Raw genomic sequence first — 12,048 nt, 5'->3', positions numbered from 1 at the left:
CCGGTACTATAAAGGTTTAGTTGTCTTGTTAAAATTGGTGTCCTGCTAACTTGTGCTGTAGGAAAAAGAAGGTAGTATAAAGATCCCTTCTTGAAGGCCATGCAATGTCTAGGATGAGTAGGCAGAGTTGGAAGAGTCAAATGACCAGAAGATTATATCATATATCAAATTAGGGGGAACAGGTGAGGATGGATGCAATGCACAGGCCAGGAATTGATAAAAGCCACACATTAGAATAGCTGCCAGTGCAGTAGCTTTGCCTAGGCAAGAGCTCACGCACATGAGTTAGCAGCATTGAAAGTGGGTGGTGACAAAATTAGAACCTACAAAACCATATCAGGGGAAATCGACAGCCTTTTCCAGAGCACAATAAAGTTACTACTCTAGGAAATGTCCAAGAATAAAATAGAGGTATACTTAAAGGGGTACAGCATTCCCAGAAGAAGATCAGGGATGAATCACCCTCCAACCCAATCATTTGGGGGGAAAGTGGAAATAATCTCCTTATATGGTTAAACAATGAAAGGGGAGTCTAAGCCGTTCAAGGATGTACAATTGCTTTAAATTGACACCATTTCCATTCACAACAGTACCAAATATTTCTAGAATGAAAGGTCAGATTTTACTTTTGGCTGACAAATGCCTAACAACTAACAAACAACCTCATTTAAGCCTTCCTTTTGAAAAGCTCAGATTTCAACTCTGTGCCACCCACTTCCTTGCTCTGCTGCTATAGCTGGCATCAATTTTCAAAGTACCCTTTGCACTCAGGACAGGAGTTTGCTTTCAGCTTTCTAGGTTTTCCAGTTCTACTGTCCCATCCCAGATCTGCTTCCACAGAACCCCTGAGGAATGGCCTCCCTTTGCTTCAACAGTCCAGGGATGTTCAGAGCTAGATGATAGCTCTGAGGGTAGGGATTCAGCCCTGTAACCTACAACAAAGTTTTCCAAAGCAAAAATTTGAATAATTTCACAAGTAAATATAAACTCCTTACTAAGCATACTGATATAACTAGTATTTGGAGTTTTAGTTTTTTTCAATAGAAATCAATTGCTACAACTGCATCTTTAGAAAGCCAAGATCAGAAAAATTAAGGCAAATGACTGCAGGGGCAAAAAGCCTATCAGCACACTGACATCCATAAACCAATCTTTTGTGATGAGCTCACTCACAGAGTGGGTATTTCTACACTCAACAGAGTTCTCCTTGCATTCCTAACTGAATCCTCAGTTTAATCCTAACGCTAACTTCAAAATTTTTCTGATGCAAATTTTCTATCTTATATCTTTACATTTCATTTTGGAGTCATAAAAGAGTATCTCATATTTCCTTCTCAATATCTTTTATAGTGTTTTTTTGTCTTGTCTTTACTCTGAATGCCCTTGGCTTATTTTCATTCTCTTTATAGTTATGCCTTTTAACCTCCAATAATCCTATGTCTCTCTTTTGCAGTGCTAAAGATATCCAGCCACTTCTCTAAGATCGTCACCCATAATTAAATATTTATCTTATTTTAAATCATGATAAATAATCCTTGCCTTAATTATTTACTCAGTTAAGTCTTACGAGTTTAAAAAAATCACCATTAAAATGTAATTTGTCCTTCCACTCTACTGATAGCTAGCTATATAAAGGAAGTACTTTTCTTTGAGAAGGCCACTAATTTAGAAACAAACACCAGAACCTTGGGGCTTGGCTCTATTTGTTCTTACAAAATTTATGTTCCTTACAGATCATCCGGATTTCTTATTCTCTGCAGCCTGAATGGGATTCCAGGGGAGCTTCACGAAGACCACAGACTTCTGGAAGGGAGCAAGAGGCCAGAGGATTGTGAAAAGAAATTATTGGTAAGGAGAGTGGAAAAGATACTTTATTAAAAGCAATTTATTGAACAATTTATTGTCAAAGCTTAACTTGAGACATTGGCAAGAGTTAGACTTAGGGTTTTAGAGACATACAAGTTCAGTATAGCTAATACATAACAAAACTATATGAGGGTAAAAATCTAAATCATTCTAAGTTATATTACTTTAAAGTCAGTGTAATGTATAGAAAAATAACAGCCTTCATGACTTCTGTAATAATTGAACCCAGTTCATAGTAAGCTGAGTTCCAAACTTTTATGTCATTTTTTAAGGATGAGGTAAGATAGGAAAATAATTAAATTTTGTTTATCATCTACTTTAAGACAGCCACTGGGCTAGACAAAAAAGTAACATGTGGAATGTAATACTTAAATCAACCATTGGCATAGGTATTACTTTTCTCTTTGGGATATAAGGAAACTCCAATACATTAAATGAAAAGCTTGCCAATGAACTAAAATCTATGAAAAGCTTGCATTTTTATAAAAATACTCAAAGCACCCAACATCCATAAAATGAGAAAATGTTTAAAACAGTTAGTACAAATGCATGCAATAGACACATCAATATATCCCTTTTTCCCAAGGTTTACCATCCTTGAGTATCTATTACAGAGGAAAAGCATCACTTCATCCATCACCTCTCAACTGGCCAACTTGTGCATCCTCATGTCTGATCCCAGTACTGCAACCACTTGCTCTTTGCTAATTAGTCACTATTCTGAACTTCTAGATACAGAGTCCTTCCTCTTAGTGGGTTATCACACAGGATAAATTAAAAGTAGGCCCCACAAGACTCATAAGGAAGTTCACTCTTTTAATTAAGTATTGAGTTAATTAAAGGGAATTGTAATTTAAGAGAAAAAGCTGAAACATATTTGTTAATTACTATTGTTCCGATATTCCAAAGGAAAAGAAACAAAAAATTAAGCCACCCCAGAATATTTCTTTATGAACCTCCCCCATGTATCCCAGCACCACCCATGCTTTTCAGGTGCAGGGTGTATACTCAAGAAATTGGAAGTGGAAAGGTAAATTAATTTGGCAGTTCATTTGATGGATGCATCTTGGCACAATAGTTTATCATCATCTGTAATATCAATAGTGAGAAAAGCTTTTGATAAAAAGGTTTTTAGTGTCCCTGAATATAAGGAATAATTCTATTTGAATATTCAAATAATTTGTTGTCAGCAATAAGAAAAAGAAACCTTTAGCCATAAGGTATTTTTACTGAGGGTGGAGAACATTTAAATAATATTTTATATCACCTTTTAGAGTTTTTTAAATATACTTTTTTGAATTCATATTGCTTCTCAACTTTATAATTTATGGAGACTTGGCAACATTTTATAAAATTTCAACATTCTCTCAGTAATAAATTACCACTGCTTCTAAATCAAATTATTATTTATCAATTTCTATGGCTCCTATAACCAATTTTCTCTAATAGAGTCTATTTCATCTTTTACTATCTTGTTCTCTTTAACTATTTGAAAATGTCCTCATGCTCCCATTAACCTCTTTGCTGGTATTTTTCTCTCAGTTGCTTTCAAGGATATCAGCTATTTTTAAATTACCTTTCTAACTTTTTTTATCTTCTATAACCACCATTCAAGTTAATCCTCCACTTTTTTTCAACAAAGATATTTATTTTCTTTTTGAGTTCTGATAATTTCATGGTAAAAACCTGTTGGAAGTTTCTCTTCCTTTATTGGCAGAATTGTAATCTGCTTTGCTTTAGTTATGATGTCCTTTAGAATAGTCATGAATTTTAATATTTCCTCTCAGTGAAACATAATAACTAGATACTTTAATTCCTGCAAATTTGATTTATTGGAAGCTAATGGCATTGAAATGCTGTTGTATGTGATCTTATTATTTAATATTTATATTTTAATATCTTGTAGGCTCTAAGTGCAAAGCTTCCCTGGTTGTAATAAAAGTATCCTAATGTGAGAGGATTTAGAGGTCATCTGTTCTCATTTCTTTCTTTGGTCAGACTGTGATGATGCCATATTGAACAAGCATAAGCTACCTTCTATTTCTAGCTCCTCAAAGGACGTTCAAATTCCAGCCAGGTGGTTTAAAATCTCTGTATGTTATTGAATCATTCACAAATTGAAAAATAACCTCTGAAAAATTTTCACGCTAAAATATCAGGTTAATTCACATGGCAGCTTGTTTTGTTAGTATTGATACTGAACAGAAAATGACCATTATGTCATGTACTTTTTAAATTTGTAACCACTGGGGTTTTCTTGTGTCTTTTTTGCCCACATCCCTTGTACTTTTTGTATACATAGAAAATATAGTTTGCACACTTGGTACTATATATAAATATTGTATTTATTTAAATTTGGTACACCTTGAAGTCCTTGTGGACAAGAAGCATCAACATTAAAAATGACTAATGTCAGATATTTTCTTGAACAGTATTGATAAATAGAATTTCCTATATCACAACATATTTAAAAGTTGATGGATGCCTTATTCATTAGTCAGCATTCTCCAGAGAAACAGAAATTATAGGACTAATGAATATATGTAGAAGATCTATTATAAACAATTGACTCTTGATTGTAGGTACTGGTGAGTTCAAGATCTGCAGTATGATCTCATGTATAAGTGGAACCTAATCAATGAAACAAACAAGCAAGCAAAATATAACCAGAGACATTGAAATTAAGAACAAACTGACAGTAACCATTGGGGAGGTCGGAGGGGATATTAGAAGGAAAGGCTGTCAAGGAACATGTATAAAGGGCACAGGGAGAAAGCCAAAGGGGGGTGGGGTCAAGGGTGGGAAGTGGGGATGGCCAGGGTGGGGAGAAATGGTGGGGGTGAAATGGAGACAACTGTACTTGAACGACAATAAAAAAATTTAAAAAAGATCTGTAATGTGGGTTGAAGAATGGGTTTAGAAAGAGCTTTCCAAAAATGTACCACTTTGGCATGCAGACTATTTTGAGTTGAAGTTAATCAAAACCTAAAAATCTCAGGATGATTTGTACTACCCTCTTAACTGCCTAAAAGAACCTGAAAGGAATGAGACAGAGGGCTTGGTCCAGGAAGATAACTATCACCAGAAACGCAGAGGTGGGCTAGGTACATTGGGCTCCAGCAAGGCCAGCAGGAAGTTGGTTAAAGCTCCTCTCTGTCCCATTATCTCTGATGGAATGTCAGATATTTATTTACCAAACATTCATTCTTCCTATCTTCCTAGGAATTGTCTCCCTTCTTTGAAGCTCCAGGCCCCTACCCTCTTCTCCTTAGCCTGGGATAGCATGTAACTCTCAATTGCCAGACCATCTTTGGGCTTCCTGTGTGTGTGTGTGTGTGTGTGTGTGTGTGAGGGTACTGTACGTGGCTAATTAAATTTGTTTTACTCCTACTAATCTGTCTTATGTCAACTTAATTATTAAACTAGCCAAAAGAACCTAGAAAAACAGAGAAAAGGTTTTCCTTCCCTATACTTGCAGTCTGGAGGGGACCCAGGATATCCTACAACACAAAGAAGTCTGAGGCAGTCTGCTAGAGAACCCTTCTTCCTCCGGGAAAAACATTTTTCTGTTCTATTTGGGCCTACAGCTGATTGGATGGGGCCCACTTACATCATGGAGAGCAACCTTCTTCCTCCAAGTTTACCAATTTATATCTTTATCTAATTCAGAAACACCCTCCAAACTGCCACATAAAATTAACCATCACACATAAGATATGTAATGATAGATATAATATCTCAGATGTAATCTATTGTACTGTTGTCTCAGATGATAGAGACTAAAATGTACATGTGATCTACAGTTTTTCAGTAGCAATATTCTTTATGGTAACCTGAGAATACAACCCATAAGTCTAGACAATGCCATGGTACACAATCTAGTCACTCTTGCTACATTAATGTCAGTTCAGATTTCAGACTGTCACTGCTTCCTTATTCCAGCACTTAGTAAAATCCATCAGCATAGTTAGAACCCTTGGACAAATAGTACCCCTAGCTAGAACACTTTTTTAAAAATTTTTTTTTGTTTATTTATTTTTAGACAGAGGGGAAGGGAGGGAGAAAGAGAGGGAGAGAAACATCAATGTGTGGCTGCTTCTCCTGTGCCCCCTACTGGGAACCTGGCCCACAACCCAGACATGTGCCCTAGACTGGGAATTGAACTGGGGACCCTATGATTCGCAGGCTGGCACTCAACTACTGAGCCACACCAGCCAGGGTGAAGAACACTTTTTAAATTAGTCAATAGGAAAAGTTATTCTTTAATTTGCCAATTATCTTATAACCACACTATTTAATAGGATTTAGAAAGAATCTAAATCATCTTATTTGTTATTCTAAATTATCTCTGAGGTACTAGGGTGTTAACATAACAGACACCTTCCCTTTGCCTCTTTTTAACAAGAGTAGCAATGGAGAATAAGGCTTTCTACAATGGAGATGGAGGAGAGAAGTTCCCAGGACAACTGGGAAACTGCTTTAGAAAGTGGGAAAGTCTCAAAAAGGACTTGGTACACATGTGCCAAGAGAATTTGGAGCTTAAAAGCCAGATTTGCCTCTTCAGTCTGTGAATGGCACAGAAATAGAAAGCCACTAGACTGTAAGGGAACCTATGAACTTAGACTGAGCTGCAATTAATCCCTTAATGCATAAAGTAGATCATAGAGATCATATTAAGTCCTCTATAATCAGGTTGCAAGATGACAAAGAAATGGGACCTAAATAAAAACTGAGATTGAATGTAGATCCAGAATCAAATAAGATTAAAACAAATAAGCAATTTCTTTCATATATCTGAGTATAAAGGTTGAAATTCACACTCATTATACAAATCTGTCTCTAGTGCTGCAATTCAGTAGAATAAGAATAAGAAACTGAATGACTTTTTTTTTTTTTTGGCTTAGCTATGGGTAAATAGGAAAGGATTATCAAGTTCCTAGACTTGTGCTAGTTGTTTTATTCATAATTATCACATTTAATATACATATGGAGCTTTGGGATATCTATTAGTGTTTCTGATTTACAAATAAAAAATTAAGGCTTAGAGTGGATAATTTAAATGGTACATATTGTAAATGGCTGAGAAGTGACATGAATTGAGACCCAAATGCTTCTGATTCCCTTGATAAAATTCCACTGCCTCACTCCAAAGATTTTGCTTTGTCTTCTGCTGGGGTCTGGCCATGAATAAGGCTGAATTTTCATAGTATGGCTTCACAAGATCTTTTTTAAATTCTCAATAAATATTAAGATTTTCCAAGCACTGACAACTCATACACTATGCCCAGGAATATGATTCCTCACTGTCTGGCTGTCTGTTTTTCAGGCCATTTCAGCTTTTCACTTTCTCCAAAATTTATGTCACACAAAATATCATCTGTAAATGGAGAAATCTAAAAGTCAATCCACAGAGACAGAAATAGGGAAGTTATTTTGGTGAACCTGGATTTGATAACATAGGTACTCTTTTACAATGGGTATATTAAGATTGAGTTCATATATTGTAAAGCCTTTCGTTACTATCTAGAGTCCTAAAAAATTTACTTTCATCATTTTTCCAGTGTCTTCATTACTTTTATGGAAGAGTAGGTTTTTTGTAATCCCTTACTTTACCATTCCAGAAATTTTGTTTCTGAAATGAACTACTTTAGACTTTTTTTTCTATCTGCTTTTCCTTATAAGATGAAACAAAAAGCATTCCAAAAAGCTAACCACAAAACCTACTTTTTAATCACTAACCAATAAAATATTTAACTTCTTTAACATTCAGCCCTGGATCTAATAGCACAAAATGTTGATAATAGTATAATTATACTATAATTACTTTGCTAGATGATATGCATAAGTACAAATATCTTAGCAAATAAAAAATATTAATAATATAAAATGCCAAACAAGGAAAAACTGAAAATCTCTGTATAGTTGATCCTTTTGAGCTTAGGTTTATAAAGTGTTTAAAGCATACAATTCATAATTTGTGCAAATTGTATAATTTAACCACTTTATAAACCTAAGTTCAAAAGGAAATCTTACAAAGCAAAATTTATAATTTCGTCATCACCTCATTCTGATGTGTGCAGCAGTGAGCATTGTAAGAAGGCTGCTTTGCTTAAACCACAGGGAGAGACAGCATAGCTTATCACGATCAATAAAATGAGAACTGAAAACTTTAAAACTAACCAAAATCTATAAAAGTTTTACTCTCATACTGTCTGTGTAAATACTCTAAAGCTATTTATTAAGATCTGATTTTTGCAAAATTAAAATTTTTAATGTAGCTGAGTTCACAAAAGATAATGGAATAAAAATGGAAATGCTTTTTAATTGTTTCTGTCCACTATCAGCAGTCCCAAGATATCATACTCATGATATAATCAATAAAACTGTCACACCCTTAACTTTGGACATAAAACTACATAGCATTAAATCTCCTAAAGCAGAAACTCTATAATGCACTCAACATATTTCATTTTTGGCCTGAAATATAATGATTCCTGATTAACTAAAATTCAAAATACATATAAGAGAATATAACTTAGCTATTGGTTATATTTGTACTTCCCCTAGTCAAAGAACCTAAGAAAATCAATAAATATAATTCGACCCCAGAACTCTAATTCAGAATCACTCTGTGAGGGTTATTTCTCATTTTTAATAACACAGAAATGGAAAGCTAAGTTAATCGAAACAAAATTGCTCTAATGGTATAAAAATATGTGTAAACCATAAAAATATTCATTTTGACTACAGAGGAGACATTTAAATAATTTAACTGCTTAGTAAAATTAAAATAGGGCTATAATTACTCAGGTTTCCAGCATCTCTTTCTTTATGAAGAGAAAAATGGCTGTGGTTTCTTCTGTCACAGAACACTTCTATACTGTCAAATAAGAGATTAAAATAGGTGCCAGCTGCAGGGAGAAGAATCTTGCAGCAAATTAACAAAACACAGGTGATACTTTCCCATTCACTCTTTCTTATTAATGCAGTATCTTGCAAATATGTATTTAATTAACTCTGTAAGGATATACATGAGACTATGCCAGTCTTAGGTTGAAAGCTAGGAAACACCTAATATTTTTTTCAGTTGTGAAATTCTTTTTTCACTGGATCTGTAGTAAATACTAAACATAACTCTGAAATCAAGACTATAAAAATATGGCCCAAAAGTTACCTGATTAGTTTTCTTGCTCTTCACTGAATTACTGCAAATAATCTGGGAACTATGAATATTAAGTCTAGAACTTAGATAAGAAAACAAAGGTAATGAGTTTAATATAATTGTGATGCTTTTCTAGAATATTTATAGATGATGAGATGATTTTAGAAGAAAATCATTCAAGAATGAATCTTTCACTATGCTCTCTTACCACACCTGCTGTTGTACTTAACATCATTAAAATGTCCCTACTACCCAAAGCAATCTAGACTCAATACAGCCTAGACTCAATACAATTCCTATCAAAATACTAATGATATATATCACAGAACTAGAACAAATATTCCAAAAATTTCAACAGAATCACAAAAGAGCCTGAATAGAAACACTGATCTTGAGAAAAAAGAACTAAGTAGGTGGGATCACAATACCTGATACAAACTATAGTACAAGGCCATTGTAATCAAAACAGTTCAGTACTGGCATAAGAACAGGCATATATGGAAGAGGAGATCAACAGAAGAGAATAGAGAGCCCAAAATACATCCACACCTTATAGTCATTAACATTTGACAAAGACACAAAAACATACAATAGGCTGAAGACAGTTTATTCAATAAATATAATTGGGAAAATGGACAGATGTGTGCAGAAAAATGAAACTGGACTACCTACTTACATCACACACACACACAAATTAAAAATGGATTAAAGACTTAAAGATTAACTCAAACCACAAAAATCCTAAAAGAAAGCAGGGGCAGTAAAATCTCAGACATAGTTGTAGTAATATTTATCAGATATAGCTCCCTAACCAAAGCAAACAAAGAAAAAATAAACAATGAGACTATACTAAACTGAAAAAGTTTTGAACAGCAAAGAAAACTGTCACAAAACACAAAAGACAACCCACTGAAGGGGAATATTTGCTGATCTATCTGGTAAAGGTTAATATTCAAATTTATAATATTCAAAATATGCAAAGAGCCTGAAAAAACATTTCTCTATGAGAGACCGTACAGATGACCAACAGACATATGAAAAGATGTTCAATGCGACTACTCATCACAAATGCAAATTAAAACCACAATGAGCTATGACCTCACACTTGTCAGAATAAATCCATAAACAAGTGCTGGCAAGGATGTGGAGAAGGGGAACTCTTTTGCCAATTTTGGTGGGAATGCAGATTGGTGCAGCCACTTTGGAAAGCAGTAAGTAGGAGTTACCCTCAAAAATTAAAATGGAACTGTCTTAGGATCCAGCGATTACACCTCTGCAAATTTATCTGAAGAAACCCAAAACACTAACTTGAAAGAACACATGTATCCTTAGGTTCATTGCAATATTATTTACAGTAACTAGGATTTGAAGTAGCCCAAGTGTCCATCAGTGAATGAGTAGATAAAATAGCTATGGAATAGCTACACAATGGAATACTACCTGGCCATAAAAAAGAAGAAAATTTTACCCTTTGCAATAACATAGATGGACTTGGAGAACATCATGTTAAGTGAAATAAGCCAGTCAGAGAAAAACAAGTACCATATGATTTCACTCATATGAGGTCTTCCCAGAAAGTATCTATCCATGTAATACAAAAAATAGAGACATTTATTAAAGACGATAAAAGATACAAGAAAGATTGTACATAGGACAATGACACCTCATTCCCCTTCAAAGTTATGACCTTCTTGAGGGAAATCTTGTTCATTGGTAGCAGTTTGAATCAAGTCATTAACAACTGCAGCACAATGTTCCTTCTGCTCTGGTAGCAGAAGCCATGGAATGAATTTTGCCACAACATATTTCATGCCAAGATCCTGTGTCAAAATCTAGGACACAGTAGTTTCTGGAATCCCCAAATCAGCTTCTAGTTCTCACACTGTCAGTCACTGATCTCTGTTGATTGCAGCCTGTACATTTTCAACATTGTCAAGTGTTCTGTTTGTGCATGGCTTCCAGAATATGGATCACTTTCAACAGATTCTTGAACATCTTTGAATGTTTGTGCCACATTTTATTTGCATTTCACTCATTACATCATCCCTGAAAACCTTCTAAATCATTCAAATAGTTTCCACAGAAGAATGTTCTAGCTTAATGCAAAATTTGATGCAAATTAATTGCTCTACTTGCTCAGTCATTTTGCATGTGATGGCCACATAGTACACATGCTCACTCAGCAGCTTCTACACCTCCCACTGACTAGTACAGTCAAGTTGCCATTATTCACATATGGGCATTCCAGTCCACTCTACTTGGCTGCCAGTTTACATTGATGCCACACAACTGTTCTTGTTATATTAACAATGCTGGACTTTTTCCAGACAAACCTCGAATGTGAAATCTGATGAACAAACTGAGCTAACAAGAAAAATAGAGAGACCCATAAATAGAGAACAGGATGGCAGCTCTTGTGGAGGGGTTGAGGGTGGAGGGATTGAGCAAAAAATAAAAATTATTCATGGACAAGGACAACAGTGTGTTGATTGTGGTGGTTATAGAGAGGGGGTGTCATGGATGTGGAAGAGGGTTAAGAGGAATAAATAGTAATGGGGGGACAAAAGCACAATAAGAAGAACTATTCAAAAAAAGCAGGAGCTTACACTTGTGTCAAAAATTCATAACCTACAACCCCCATATGAACACATATGTCCTAGTGGCATGCATAACTAGATTCATGACTCATTTTCCTATTTCCACTGGGAATGGAGACTGACTCTGATCCATTGTGCTGGGGTCTGACTCCTACCTCTTGTTAGCTTTTTCTCCCAGGTGATCTACCCTCTGCTCTCCTCCGTCCCACCAAACGCTGGCTGAGGAAGACCTATGTGATGCAATTACTCAGAATAAACAGACTATAGCCCTTTCACTTGTAATAGCACATACATTATTTTCTCTTCCCAATACCCTCCCATTTTTTTTGAGGAAAATATACTCCTTTCTTTGATACATAGCTCATCTCCTCTAGTCCAACTGCTGTAATTCCAGTGGTGGCTTCCAATTATTACATTCATCTG

The sequence above is a fragment of the Phyllostomus discolor genome, chromosome 2, assembly GCF_004126475.2.
Source record: "Phyllostomus discolor isolate MPI-MPIP mPhyDis1 chromosome 2, mPhyDis1.pri.v3, whole genome shotgun sequence".
Classification (NCBI taxonomy): domain Eukaryota; kingdom Metazoa; phylum Chordata; class Mammalia; order Chiroptera; family Phyllostomidae; genus Phyllostomus; species Phyllostomus discolor.
This window is presented reverse-complemented; position numbering follows the sequence as displayed.